This window comes from Balaenoptera musculus, chromosome 1 (genome assembly GCF_009873245.2).
Source record: "Balaenoptera musculus isolate JJ_BM4_2016_0621 chromosome 1, mBalMus1.pri.v3, whole genome shotgun sequence".
NCBI classification, from domain to species: Eukaryota; Metazoa; Chordata; class Mammalia; order Artiodactyla; family Balaenopteridae; genus Balaenoptera; species Balaenoptera musculus.
In genome coordinates this window covers 67,303,965-67,319,635 of record NC_045785.1, presented here as the reverse complement: position 1 = coordinate 67,319,635, position 15,671 = coordinate 67,303,965, and the positions used below count along the sequence as shown (strand labels likewise).

At 38.2% G+C, this 15,671-nt stretch overlaps 1 protein-coding gene across 3 annotated transcripts in view; it reads right to left on the bottom strand.

The window, feature by feature from the left end:
- AK5 (adenylate kinase 5) overlaps positions 1 to 15,671 on the bottom strand; it is a 243,016-nt gene that overhangs the window by 211,182 nt on the left and 16,163 nt on the right. The window lies entirely within an intron of this gene.

The window sequence follows — 15,671 nt, the reverse complement described above, 5'->3', positions numbered from 1 at the left end:
CTATAGTCATAATGAGTAACACACACACACAAGCAATACAATTAACTAGAGTTTTAAATGCTAAGTAGTGATGGAGAGAAGACGGTTTTTTAAAAAATTAAAACCAAGGAAGTTTTTCCCAAAATGGTTGATTTCCACTTTCAATATTCTACTCAGCGGTTTCAGCAGGCTAATCTTTAGCTTACTTTCCCATTAGTCAATGAGTAATTTTCCAAGGCTCTAGAAGACAACAGCTATTGTAAAAATGGGTCTTTTCAAACTGTCCTGGTGCCACTGAGCTGAAACCAGACTTCTGAGTCTTTTTTTGCCACAACAGCTGCCTTCATCTTGGCCTTTCTGCTCTAACAGTGAGCCAGAGCGCTGAAATATAATAACTCTAAGAGGATATTTTTATTCATTTAGTGCTTTGAAATGTATGAGTGATTTGGGAAGAAACAAATCTGAGCTGGAAACACTTTCCAAATATTTCTCTCCTTCCTATCTATCTGTCTATCTATTTATCTACCTATCCCTGTGTATGTATACACATACATGCACATGTGTACATACACACAGCTGAAAGAATAATATATATTAGAATACTTGGTAGTTCAAATATAACATACTTGGGTGAGTTTTCAGAAGACTCATTATTAACTTTTAATAGAAAGCAAAGAACCATGGATATGAAAAGGCCCACCAGAGATTTTAGACTATTATCCTTTTATTATCACTTACTCATTTGCTCACTCATTCAGTAAATATTGAGTGTTCAGTTGTGCAAAAATAATATTAAAGAATTTCTAAAAATTTCTAGACAAGAAGAATCAATGGTTGGTTCTAATAACTTGCTTTAATGCTTAACAATTGGTACTTTTAAAGAGGTTTTCATTATATGTAATTCAAAATTATTCTCTTAAATACAAATACATTTAGTCGGCAGAGAAGAATCAGACAATATACTATTGATAAAACTCTTAGACATGCTTGAAAAACAGTTATGCGGAAATGACTATGAAGACAAACAATGATTTTGAAGTAAACATCACAGAACTAATAAAGCTAAATGTGCTTTCTCCTTCAAAATAGATCCTTTGGGGAATTAAAAAGTCATTTTAATATGTTGTCCACTGTTCAAAATGTTTTTGGGACTGCCTTTTGGATCTAAGTCTAAAGAGGTTCTTTTGTGGGGTACAACCCAGTCCTTTGAGACTAGACTTGACCTTTTCAATTGCTCAGGGAGACAATATAGTTGGGTGGAAAGAGCACTGGGCATAGAAGTGTGGGTTGCTTCTTCTAGCTCAAGGGTTACTCTGGCTTTCACATTAACTAGATTTATGAAATCCAGTCAGTCACTTAACCTCTCTGGGAATCAATTTTCTCATTTACAAAATGAGATTGGTACTACCAAGCTTTTTTAATTCAAAGATTCTTTTTAAAGGTTTTTAAAAAATGCTAAGAGTTTCCATGTAGTAAAAGCTGTACTTTTGCTGTCAGTTGATTGAGAAAGTGCTTATTTTGCCTACTTTTGTTTGCCTCTGGAATGACCCAGAACCCCAGAGGCAGAGACCACCAGTTATGATATGCAGGATAAAGTAGCCTCTAAAATTTGTACTTCTGTGAATCTATGTACTCATGGAGGATATTGAGTATATTGAGATATAAAGCACGAATGGGGAGATTTTTCTTTTTGGCCATGATTCACACACATACAAAAGAGAGAACTGAAGACTACACCATATTAAATGCAATAATCAAGTACTACTCACCACATTAGAAAATTAGTCACTACTACTTTTTTGATGCAAACAAGCACAAGTGTATTATCCTCTGTCCCATCCACATTTATAGAGTGGTACCAATGACTATGTATTTGAATAGAGATATCCTTCTAAGTCAATATTTTAATAAGGAATCATCATAGGAAGTTAAATAATAAGCCAGAGATGGCTCACCCTATTTTTATAATACATAGAAATTTGCTGCTAATATATAGAACTACAATTGATTTGTACCTTGACCTTGTATTCTGTGACCTTGCTAAATTTATTAGTTTTGGTAGTCATTTTGTAGATTCCTTAGGATTTTCTTTGTAAACAATCATGTCATACACACCTACAGACAGTTTTGCTTCTTCCTTCCTATATTTATGCCTTTAATTTATTTTTCTTGTCTTAGCTATTATTAGAACCTTCAGTACAAAGTTTAATAGAAGTGGTAAGAGTAGACATCTCTGCAGTTCCCAATCGTAGGGAGAAAGCACTCAATATTTCATAATTAGGTATGATATTAGCTATTGGTTTTTTTATAGATGCCCTTTATCAGATTAAAAGAGTTCCTCCTGGGACTTCCCTGGTGGTCCAGTGGCTAAGACTCCATGCTCCCAATGCAGGGGGCCTGGGTTTGATCCCTGGTCAGGGAACTAGATCCCACATGCCTCAACTAAGAGTTTGCATGGTGAAACTGAAGATCCTGTATGCCGCAACTAAAGATTCCACATGCTGCAACTAAGACCCAGTGTGGTCACATAAATAAATAAATAAATATTAAATAAATAAATAAGTTCCTCCCTTCTAGTCCCAATTTGCTGAGTTTTTTACATAAACAAATACTGAATGTTGTCAAATGCTTTTTCTGCCATTTTGGCCAAAGAACATACTCTATAAGATTTCAAACTTTTAAAATGTATTAAGACTTGTGTTATGGCCGAGTATATAGGTTATCTTCATGAAGGTCCCTTGTGCATTTGAAAACAATGTCTACTGTGCAGTTGTTGGATATTGTATTCCAGTTATGTTTATTGTTCCTCAGATCTTCCAGGTCTTTACTGATGTTTTGTCTCATTTTTATGTGAAATAATGAGAAAGGATTGTTAAAATTACCAAGTATGAGTGTGGATTTGTCTGTTTCTCACCTTATTTCTGTCAACTGTTTGACTCACATATTTTGAAACATTTTTATTAGGTATATACACATTATAATTTTCCTATCTTTCTGATGAGTTGACCTTTCTATCACTATGAAGTGTTCCTCTTTATTTCTGTTAAGAGTTTTTGTCTTAGAGTCTACTTTACCTAATACCAATAAAGTCATTCCAGCTTTCTTATATTTAGTATTTGCAGGATATATCTTTTTCTGTCCTTTATTTTCAACCTGTCTGTGCCTTTATTTTTAAAAAGCAACTATTATAAAACTAAAATATGTTTGTTTCTACCCAAATAATGAAAATCCCAGTTGAATCTTTCTGTAAAGGTAGGAGTTCTTTTGTAATGTAAACAATGACCCTGTTTATTCTTCATAGAAATTCAGCATCTCTGACCTTATTTTCTCATAACACGGGGCACACTTGTGCACATATTTACTCTACACAGAATGTGATGTGCTTAGAGTCAGTGAGGCTAAATTGGTAGGATCTGATAAGAGTACTGTGGGCTTCCAAAATATATGACAGCCAGTTTAATTTGAATTTATATTTTTGGTAATTACTGAGGAGACTCAAATTATAACTGCATCTGCATTTTCTCAAGGAACTGGCCTTTTCTACTAAAGACATTAAGGGAATTGGGCCTGGAAATTAAGGAAATACAGGAGTTTCTGTTTGAATGAATCACTGTGCAAAAAATACAAAATGTTAACATTGGGAAAGCCTTTTATCACTCATCCTTATCCAGCATTCTGGGGAAATAAAACCAATGGGTGCTGGCATTAAAAAATGAAGATATATTTACAGAACAACAACTATATGCAGTAGCTCATTACAGGGATGTGAGGATGACAAAAAGTAGATGCAAGACTCTCTGCCTTAATGAATTTGTAATTGTGCAGTATCTTTTCCCTTTGCCTCTCTTGCTCCACTCTCCACCGTTCTCTCCCCAGCTCTGGGCCTGGCTGGCTGACTTTCTGGAATGAATCAATGGGTTCTGTCGCTCTGTGGTTTTCAGTTGGTTTTGGGCTGCGGTCAACATCAGGAGGAGATCAGAGGAAGGGAGGAGATGAAAGTCTGGATACCTATTCCCTTGGTTCTGGTCCTCTGGGTTTATCATAGGCTGGCTACCTCTCTCTACTGAAGGTCAAGGCTTCAGTAAGGAAGCCTTCTTCATATATCTGTCTTTTCTCTGAGTTCAAGGAACTTCTTCCCCTTACTGCACTGTGAGCCTGGGGATGGTAACTGATCCCACTTTTACCAGCCTTGTGATATTGAACTATCCTTTGTAGTTTCCTTGTGTCCTATACATACCCTATCAATAATTTTTAATAAAACTTTTCTGTTTAGCCTGTTTGCATGTTCTATATCTTTCCTGTTGGAACCTGACACAGAAATCTAATGAACTAATAGTTAACAATTTAAGGTACTATATGATAAGTGTTATACAAATATTACAGACAGTAAAATATTTTGCTCAACTAGCTGAGAGTAGAGAGAAATCTCCAAGACTTGGGATCCTAAGGGAAGGTGTCCGGGGGAGGGTGAGATTTGACAAACAGCAAAAAATGACTATCAAGGAGAGACAAATAATGAGAGAGCAAGGGCAAAATGTATTCAAGAGATGGTAAGACAAGCCAAGTCCATCTCAGATCAGATTGCACGGGGCAGTGATTTCACAGAGACCCAAGAACCCTATGACACTATTACTGAGAACACAGCTTATGTGAAATTCCTCCCATTCTAAGGAATTACTCTCCCACTCAAAAAAGCAAGTGTGAAGACTACTGAAGATGACATTATTGGGATAACTGTGGGCTTATGCTCTAATTTCAGAACTTCAGTATTATTAGCAACAGCCGGCTTGCTCCATAACTATGGCAACATGCTATGGCTGAGAACCTTTGCTGTGTGCTGTTAAACACTAAATCAATTTGCACTTTAGTGTGCTTAAGAATCAGCTTTGCTAAAGATTTTTAACTTGTTAATTTGCAGATTCTTGGGTTCCACCCACGAGAAATTCTAATTCAGTAATTCTGTGAAGGGACTTGAACAATGCACATTTTTTGGCAAGGCACATACCTGATTATGAAACAAACCATACAGGGAGAAACATGTTTGTGGATAGTAATTGGCATTAAAGGCTTTCGACCAGAAGAATGAATTAATGACAGTGGTCTTTTAGAAAGATTAATCTGGTCACAGGACACAAGACAGACTGGATGTGGAGAGAATAAGGACCAGAAAGGTGGAAAAGTGAAGACAATAGATGGAAGTGAGCACGTAGCATGAAAAGACTAGGAAGAAAGGAAATGAAGGGAAGGGATAGATGTGAGCAAAGTGAAGAATGAGTAGGTATTTATTTACTGAGTGTCATGGTGTGGCGCTTTAAAACATGCTGACAAGTTTTTTTTTTTTTTTTGACACTCTCCTAATTAAAAAAAACAGTGGATTCTAAGTCCCTGCTCCTTGAATATGGGAGAATTAGTGACTGATTTCTAACAAACAGAAAGTGATAGATGTGATGCATGACCTTTGAAGCTAGGTTAGAAAAAGTGATAGGGCTTCCTCTGGCTCTCTTGGGTGACATGCCTTTGGAGCCCTGAGCTACTGTGAAGTCCAGTCACCCTGAGACCTCCATGTGATGGGATAGGAAAAGATGCTTGAGGAACTCCAGCTGTTCCAGACCCCAGCTCTTTGAGTCTTCCTCCCAAACCAAGCACCAGACATGTTAGTAAAGAAGCCTAACTTCAACCACTATTTAAATACGATGTCCCGAGAGATCGTGATATATGTATACGTATAGCTGATTCACTTTGTTATACAGCAGAAACTGACACACCATTGTAAAGCAATTATATTCCAATAAAAATGTTAAAAAAAAAAAAAAGCAAGCTTCAAGTCATTAATTCCAGGGGGAAAACATCCACATTTTCTTTACTATTTTGCATGAGCATGCTAATGCTTACAAAAAAATTTGTTAATTAAAATTAAATCACTACCCTTTAGAAGCAAATCAAATTTGTCTCCCTTAGGAATAGCAAATCAAATTATGAGTCTGTCAAATCAATTCACTACGAAAGTAGGATGACAACCCTCTGAGCATTTTTTATTTTATCTCTAAGCATTTTTTAAAACTATATTTATCTAGTTGAGAATTTCTCATATATCCAATCTCACTCACTCAACTCAGAACTTAACTCTATTCTTAGACTCCTTTTAAATGGCAAAGGTGAGGCTAAATTACAGATCCTAGAGGAAATCACAACTAGAAGAAGAATAAATTTTTAATTGTCGTATGTACCTGCTCCAGCAGGTCTCACCCTCTTTTATCCCACAATTCATGAGAAATGGAATTCACAAGAGCTGTGTCTGTCCCGGGCCACAACCCTTGGAGGTACAATTCCTGGAGTCCTTTTTCTCTTACTCAAGAAGCCTGAAGGGATGCAAATGAGTAAGACTGACATTATTATAGGGATAATCCTGGGTCATTACTTTATTTAAAATAAATATTCCCAAGCAATGGCCAAAGCTAGGGTGTCTTGAGGGGACTTTAAAGTCCCCTCCCCATTACCTCCTTCACTTGACCCCTTATTCCACTACAACCCAAGTGAAAATGCTTAGCGCCTGTTTTCACTAAGCATCAGTACTTTAACTATGAACACCACACCTCAAAACACATCTCAGGAAACAAACCACAGTGAACTGCTGCTTTAAATGGGAGTTTGAATTTGCGTTAAAGAAGCCATTACTTCAGTTATTCTGCTAATGATCTCTAATGAATCAGACATATTTAATCCCCCAGTCTATAATTCCTCAAGTGCGATGTAAGCACCCCAGAAGATGGCTCGAGATGATGAACTGGAGTGCAGGAAGGAATATTAGATCTTCATTTTAAATAGATTTTTTAATTTGACAAGTGGGAGAAATTAAGCTTCACAAATATTTAATATATAGGCTGACAGTGTGGCCCCCACTATGTCAGACAGCCATATGTCACTTATGGAGGGTCTACGTATATTTGTGAGGTTTTTTTTTTTTTTTTTTTTGGTGACAAAACAACAGTTAAAATCAGCCACAGCTGAGACAAGGGGAGGACCCTGGGGAGAGCCATGGCACTGTGGGGTACGGACTCCAGTGCCTTCTAAGGGCCAGGCTGGTGATGCAAAGGCGAGCTACCAACTGGGGTGGGAATGAGGGATTGCCATGAACTGGAGAGCATGTACACTGTCCCATGCCAGCAGCACTACTCAGATGTAGGAATGTGGACCGGGAGCTACCAAATCTCCAGAAGTTTCCAGACAAGCCAGAAATCTGCCTTTTAATATGCAATCTTCCAATTTTAGAATCTGATACACTCAAAAACATTGTCTGAAGCCCACATTCAGCCTGAGGGCTGCCAGTTTGGGATCTCAAGTTGACAGAAAGCTAGTGGTCTTGAATATCTGTATCCCCGTCCTTGGAATCCTAGCTCTGACTTCACTTGCTGGTGGCTTTAGACAAGTTACTTAACTTGTCTGAGCTTCAGTTTTCTTACCTTCCATGACGCTAATATTTATTTTCCACTTCCAACCAACAAACATTTAATGGAACCCGATACAGTAAAGGAACGTGCTAAGTTAGCAGGGCAGGTTTGGGGGTCATGGGGGTGATAATGGTGAGAAAGGAAGAAGAATGCAAGGAAGTTTACAGCATAAATGAGACAGAGAAAAGAATAGGATCCTGTCTGAGGGGGAGAGACAGACAGACAGATACGCTCACAAACACAAACACTAATTCCACAAAGATCAACTGAACACTAAGAAGAATTGGTTAGCAAAAAGGTATCTCATTCATAATAGTAGCAAAATTAGGAACAAAGCTAACAAAAAATGTACAAGACTTTCTATGGAAAACTAAAGAACTTTACTTACTGAAGAACATAAAACAAGACTTGAATGAATGGAGTGATACGGTAATGTTCATGGATGGGAAAATGTCAGTTCTCTGAAAATTAATCTGTATAAAATATAATCTATATTGAAATTTAAATAAAAATCTCTACAGTTTTTAATGAGTCTGACAAATTGATTCTAGAATCCATAAAGAAGAGTAAATGCATAGGCATAGCCAATTTAGAAAAGAAGAAGGGGAGGGGTCTGTCCTTCAGGCATCAAGGTATAATTTAGGTTTCCTTGATTGAAATCATGATATTGAGGCAGAAATACATAAACAGACAAAGCAAGTGAGGCGAGAAGCCACGTACCAGACCCATGCCTATACAGGAAGAAGTCATTTCAGTGGAAAAAAGATGCACTAGTCAAAACATGATCTTCAGACCATTGGATACATTTTTAATTTCCATTTAAAACATACAATAAAATTCTATCTCTTCCTCACACTATATACAACTATTAATGCAGATAGAATAAATAGCTGAACCTTCAAAACAAAACTAAAAATAGCTAGAAAAATATATAGAATATTTTTGAGACTATAGGGAATGCTTTCTTAAGATCTAAATGCTAAAGCCGAAAGGAAAATACTAATAAATTTACCATATTAAAATTTCAAACTTCTGTAGGACAAAAGATAGGACCTGATTCTGTATGTTTTCCAAACATGATTTAGAAAAATATAAATGGAGGAAAATATAATCAAGATATATAACAAAGAATTATTATCACGAATGTTCAAATCACTAATAAAAACTCAAGTAATCCAAGGGACCAAGCTTATGTTTTGGCAGTTCTACAAAGAGGAGATGCAGATGGCCAGTAAACACAGTTTCTGAAATATTTCAGTTCACTAGTCATTAGGAGAATATAAATTCAAATAGCAATACAAAAACATTTCTAATCTATCAGGTAACCGAAAATAAAATTTGAAACAAAGTATTGGTGAGATCAGGGAAATAGGAAAGAAGTAATCATAAATTTATAAGATCACTTTTTAATAACATGTTAACAAATTTAAAATATAGAGTTAAAACTACACACACACACACACACACACACACACACACACACACAGAGCTTCCCTCTACCCTCGAAAACCCATTTCTAGAAATATTCCTGAGAGATCTTTCTGAGATATGCAAAGGGAGATGTGTGCAAGGATGTTGATCACAGTACTGTTGGTAATAGCAGTAATTTTAAAGCAACCTGAAATTCCACTAATAAGACATGATATATTTATAGGATGCAACATTATGAAATAGTTATAAGAATGAGCTTGGTCTATACGTATCGAAACAGATGGAGCTCAAAAACAGAATGCACAGGGAAAAAAAGCAAGTTATGGGATGATATAAATAGCACTGAGGAAATAGCAGGAGCAGGTCACCGCAAAAAACAGGAAGTAGTCCAGTGTGGTGTAGAATGAGTAGGGAGATACATAAAATTGGAAAATTAGCTGGGGCCAGATAGTTGAATGTATTGTTAATTACTGTCAGTTGTTGTTTTGTTTTTTTTTTTTTAAATAGATTTAGTGTAAGCTTTCCACCTTCATTTTCAAAAATAGCACCATAGAGTTCTTGGTTTCAGCTTTACTGTGTTGTTAATAAATCCTCATTACAGAAATCAAGCTTTTCTCCCCACTCCTAGCTCGTGGAATATGAAATTCTACAACCTTTAAAAACCAACTTGCTTAGGTTCTGACTGTGGACTCTGTCTATTGAAATCTTGGCTGTGCAGTGTGTTTGGTTGGTGGTGAAAAGATCTGAGACTTCCCATTCCTGCCTATCTGGATTCCCTTCCCCTCACTAATCTGTTATCTCTTTCCAACAATCAGGCCAAAGATGAGAAGAAATGTTTCAGATAGGAAGGAAAATGCAAGGAGGAGAACCTGGGCTAGACTATGGTGATAAGGAGAGTCACCATGTCTCCCCTCAAACGGCAGGCCTGAGAGCTGGGAGAGCTCAGCTCAGGCTGAGAAGTAAGGGCAGGAAGGAAAGACGGGGCACAGATGTCACTTGTGGTGCAAAGTGCTGGTTGTCTCTCAAAATCCGTTTTCCCCTCTTCCATAATAACAGCTCTGTAGCCAGGCCCATGCGTGACCACGTGACTCTGTGTCCCAACCTTCCTGAGGGTTAGGATGTAGCCATGTTTCTTAAGTCCTCATCAATGGACTGTGAGAAGTGACGTGTGCTGCCTTGGGGTCTGGGACTTAAGCAGTTGAGCACGTACCTTCTCCACTCTTCTCCCTCTTCCAACCACCTGGAAGTAACCATGGCAGCGACCTAGCTTTCACCACGCAGATGTCAACCATGTCCCAGGGCAGTGGTTATCAAAGTGTGCTCTCGAGACCCCTGGGGATTGCTGAGACCCTTTCAGGGAGGAAACAGATCAAAACTATTTTCATACTAACACTGAGAAACTGTGTTCCTTTTCACTCTCATTCTCCCACAGATGTACAGGAGTTTTCCAGGGGCTACATGAAGTGTGATATCACAGCAGCTGGACTGCAAAAGCAGACGTAAGAATCCAGCTCTCTCATATTAAGCTAGAACTTAAAGGGATTTGTAAAAATGTAAAGCAATGTTTCTCATATCATTATTATTTTTTTTTTTAGTTTTGGAAAACATGGTTGCTTTTCATAAAAATGTGTTATCTTTGTTAACCTGTATGGATTTATTGTAACTTTTAATAACTTAATATTTAAAGATTTCAGTTTTAATTTCTCATATGCTAAATATCAACAGATATAATCCATGTACATGAAAGCTTTTTGAATTCTTTAATAATTTTTAAAAGTGTTAAAGGGTCTTATGACCTAAAAAAGCTGAGAACCATTGCCCTAGGGGTTGGAAGAACAATAACTTGGAAAGAACCTGCATCTGTGGATGAATGTGAGGACTGAAGCTATGAATGAATGAGGGCCCACATTCACGGAGAGGCTGTCACATACAAGAGAAATGAGTTTCTGTGTTACTCCACTGTACCACTGTCTTTTTATTATAGCATCTTGGCTTCACTCTAAATAATACAGACAATAGTCATATGAGTAGGACACTACTACATCAAAAACTAAATTATATGGTATTGGATTTCTTGGGCAATAAAGGTACAGATATTTTAGATTGGAAGTTGGTGACCCTTGTTATACCATTGCAAAATGATTGGTATAACTATTGTGATAACTTGGAATAACTATTGTGATAACTTGAAAGGCAGACCATGGAACCCACAGTTAGAGAAGAAATGGCTAGAAAGAGCTAGAATGTTAGTATGTGTTGATGTTCTCTGTTGTGTTTGGCAACATATAACAAGAAATAGATAAGCCCAAGAAAGAACTGACCAATTTGCAAGCAGATAAAGAACAAAGAAAGTATCTGGTAATTTAAGACCTCATAAGATTGAAAAAGCCAACTGCCTCTATACCTCTAACAGCAGAATATGTGGCTAGTGTTGTTCAAAGGACTCCCAATAACTACCCAGCTCCTTCCAAAAGCAGGGACCCAGCCCTAAGGCAAAACCCAGACTAAGAATGTTGCCTTCCTCCCCAAGCCTGTTGTTTTATATGGCCTCAAAGTAACTGCCATCAAGATGAGAAAACAGACAAAGCAGCTTAATATCTATTGATATGTCCAGAAAAGAACTTTGAATGTAGTTACAGGTACATGGAACTACCTGCAAGCAAAAAGAGCAGAAGCCTACCAAATTTTTGAGAAAATGCAAAGCAACTATAAGCCTAGCCAGAAAAAGCCTGTGTGTTTCTCACACTTAACATACCTCCCCTAAGGAAGGCATAGTCTCCAACACATCACTTTGATGTGACCTGTGACCATGCAGAATAATAGACAGTAAGGAGAACTTCTCAGAGGGCCAGGGGACTCAGAAGAGAACAGGCAAAGAGTTACTCCTTGAGAGAGAACGTCAAGTTGCCCATGGGCTAAGCCAGGAAATCACTCCACTTTCAGGGCAGAGACCCTTGGCAATCCCTGCCTCACAGGATTTATTTGCTGTGGTTCAGGGACTACCATTTATATTGCCCAAATTCCCTTTTCTGAATAGGAGCCTTTATTTCCCTTCTTCTGGTATTACTCCTCCATTGTTTATTGTTGGCAGGGAGGTTAGATAACTTGATGTTTATAGGTGTCTGTGATGAGGAGTCAAATCTGGACCGAACGGAGAGAACTGAATATCAAGTAAAGATTCTCGACTTTTGAACTAGATGATGGGGTTCTGGGCTGTTTTCTTTGGGGAGCGAGTGAGTACATTCTGTGTGGGAAGAAGGGAGCGTGGAGACATTTGGATGGTCAGAGGGGCAAACTTGGGTAGAAGCTGCTAGTCGGTTCTCCCATCCTTCCACAGTAATAGAACTGGACTAAATTTCCCAGCCTGCCTTGCAATTACAACACATCTAAATTGTCAATAACGTCATGTGAGCAGAAGTGATGGATGCCACTTCCAGATCTGGGACTTCAGGCCTTCATGTTCTCTTCCCCTTATGTGCCAGTTGGAACCCATATGTGATGGCAACCCTGCTTCGATCAGACAGCTGATGACATGGCCTAGGAGGTGGCAGAACAACAACTTGGAAAAAACCTAAATGATCTGAAGGAGAAAAGCTGCCCAGTCAATCTGGACTGTTCACATTGACATTTTTCCCTATGAGAAAAAAAAAAAATACACTTCTTTGTCCACTTAAGTGTTAGGTCTTTTTGTTACAGTGGTCTTACCATCACTAGTATATATGGCTGATGTCAGAAATCCATCTCTTCTTATGCTCTGGACCTGTGAGGAAGTCTTGGGGAAAAATTTCTGCCTGTGTGTTTATACACGCCCACATGTTCAGTAAAAAAAAAAAAAAAGCTGGTTAAAGAAAAACTTTGAGGAGTGTGGTATAATAAAATATATATATTTAGTGTTTGTCCCTGATTCCTGGCACAGAGCTTCTAAAACACTTGGAATTTCCTGAGTGATAGCAGTGTCTTTTGTTGTTCATAATTAGCACCTTCTGACTACACTTGAGTCTAAGCTAATGAGGTGACTCAGGGCAGGGCCACTGGATAACCTCAGGATGGAGTTGGTTTGCTGGAAAGACCAAGCATGAGACTAGAAGGTGAGAACATTCAGCCCCACTCCCCCGCCTCCACGGAGTGGAAGGGGATTTGAAGACTGGGTTATAGAAACTCTTCAGCAATGAAGTTTGGGGAGCTTTTGTGTTTGTGAACACACTGACGTGCTAGGAGGGAGGTGCACCCAGAGACCTTGCATGCAAGGTCCCCATCATCAACCCCATACCTTGTCCTACACGTCTCTTCTGTTTGGCTGTTCCTGAGTTGTATTCTTTATAATAAACTGGGAAAGGTAAATAAAGCATTTTCCTGATTTCTTGGAGTTGATCTAGTGAATTATCAAATCTGAAGGGGAAAGCTCCAAATTTACAGCTGGTTGGAGAGAATACAGGTGCCCTTAGGACTTCTGAATGATGTCTGAAGCGGGGGGCAGTCATGTAGGACTGAGCCTTAACCTGCAGGGTCTGTGCTAACTCCAGATATTTAGTGTCAGAGTTGAATTCAATTCTTGGACATCTAGTTGGTGTCAGAGGATTGGAGAATTGGTGTGGAAACTCCCCACACATTTGGTGTCAGAAATGGTACCCCAAAAAATGACATCACAGGAGCTTAAGCCTACATAGGGTGTGGAGTAATAGGGGCTGACCCTAACACTTTGCTTTACATAAACCCTGCAGCTTTGCCTCTGCACTCTCCAAACTCCTGCACCTCATCAAAGGCAGCACCAACTTCAGACACCACTGGACTGCCTGGGGGGCAAGAACCTCCAGGCTGCTACAGTGGCAACCTAAGAAAATGTTACATTGGACTTTTCTAGCCTCAGAAGTGTGGCTCAGAACAGTAAATGCAAGTGACTGTACATTCTACAGAGAGATACCAGACCATCTCATGGAACCTGCTAGCAGGTGTCCTCAAACCGATATCGTGACCCTTCACCCATTGTGGTGAAGGCCCATCACTCATGACCAGGCTATAGAAGAGAAGGTGGAGATTGATCAGGTATATGCAGAGAGAGCTGCTGGAGAGTCCTGCATTTTCTGCCCCTTCCTCACTACTTGCCCCACTGCAAGCAATGTGAGGAAGAATTTCAGGATTCTGAGACATCACTTTAGGTTTCTGAGCCTGAACCAGGCCCAAGCTGAGGATAGCAGATACATGTTAAACTGAATGAGAAACTGAAGTTTTGATTTATATTGGACTGGACTTTTTTTTATTAAATTTTTTCCCGGATTTACTGAGATATAATTGTGGACTGGGCTTTTTAATACCTAAAAATGAAACTATCTGTGACCAGGAAAACTCTAGGATCTGCCTGAGTTATTATCCAGGGGAGAAGCAAGAGACATAGCATGTTTGACAAGCAATAGACACAAAGAATCACTCAGCTTTTCTGCTTGTACTCGCCAAGTGCAGTTCATTTGAAATGAAGTGTGGACCAGGTTTGGGTGTGAATTCCTGCCTGCTTGGCTCTCATGCTTCCACTGTAGCCACGAATCACATGGAATGGCTGACATAGTACCCATTTTCCACAGCAATATCATTTGGCAGCAATAGCAAAAACAGAAAATTGATTTTTCTAGTTTTTCTCTCTTCAAGGCCAGAGCAATTAGAACCAAGCCCTTAAGCTGAGTAAGAAGAGGTTCTGGACTTGCTGTGGGAGGGAGAGATCTGAGGAGGGGAGAAAGATATTCCAGCGCAATAATCATCCCCAAAGCAGTTAATGTGAATATTCAAAGACAGCTTTCATGAAGCTATCTTTGGCCTTGAACTGCCTAACTCCACACTTCTTTTATATGAGACGTAAACTGACAACTTATTTGACTTAGTCCTCCTTGATATAATATCGGTCATATGTTAAAGGCTTCTCTAAATAAGAAAAAAGAAAACAAGTTTGTAGAAAAACAGGCAAAGGAAAGCAGGCATTCACACAGGGAAGAAATACAAATGGTGAATAAGTATCTGAAAATATACTTAACCTCAGTAATAACTCAAGAAATATAAATATAAAAAGTGAATTACTGTTTCTTACTTACCAGGTTGGCAAAAATTTTAAATATGAATTATATCTGGTTGGAAAGGGTCTGGAGAAATATACTGTTATTCAACATCGATGGGTCTATAACTTGGAAAATTCTTTTTGGAGGACAGTTTGGAAAGAGCTATGAAAATTAAAACTGCATTTGTATATGAGCATGCACACACGTCCATGCCTGGGTGTGTAAAAGTGTAGTATGTAGAAAAAGGCCTGGAAGGATATATAATAAGCTTAACACTATTTCTATTTCTCAGGAGAGGATGGGCAGTGGAATGGAAGAAAGGTATTAATGGACGTTCACTTTTTACACCAGGACTTAAAATTTATTATTTGTAATTAACATTTTTCAATGAAAAATTAGACACACTAGCTTTTCAAAGATTAAATAGATATACAAAATATTTTAATTGATTTATTCCTCTTTAAAATAGATTGTTGGGTATTGAGCAGGCATAGTCTACTCAAATTTGAGTAAACTTTGGCAAACTGAACCCTACCTTGTTATAGATAGGTGGTTTAGTGTTTCATACCCCAGTGAAGAGGGCTTCCTTAACTGGTAAGATTGTGAGTATAGGGTGATATTTTACATCCCTGGGCAGTACTGAATAAGGCTTGTTTTAAGTGATTAAAGATTAAAAATACAATCTTAGGGAAAGTATTCTGAAGTAAAGGTTAGAGAGATTTGCATTTTTGATAAAAAATAATGAATTCTATTATTGGTTTTTATCTTTTCT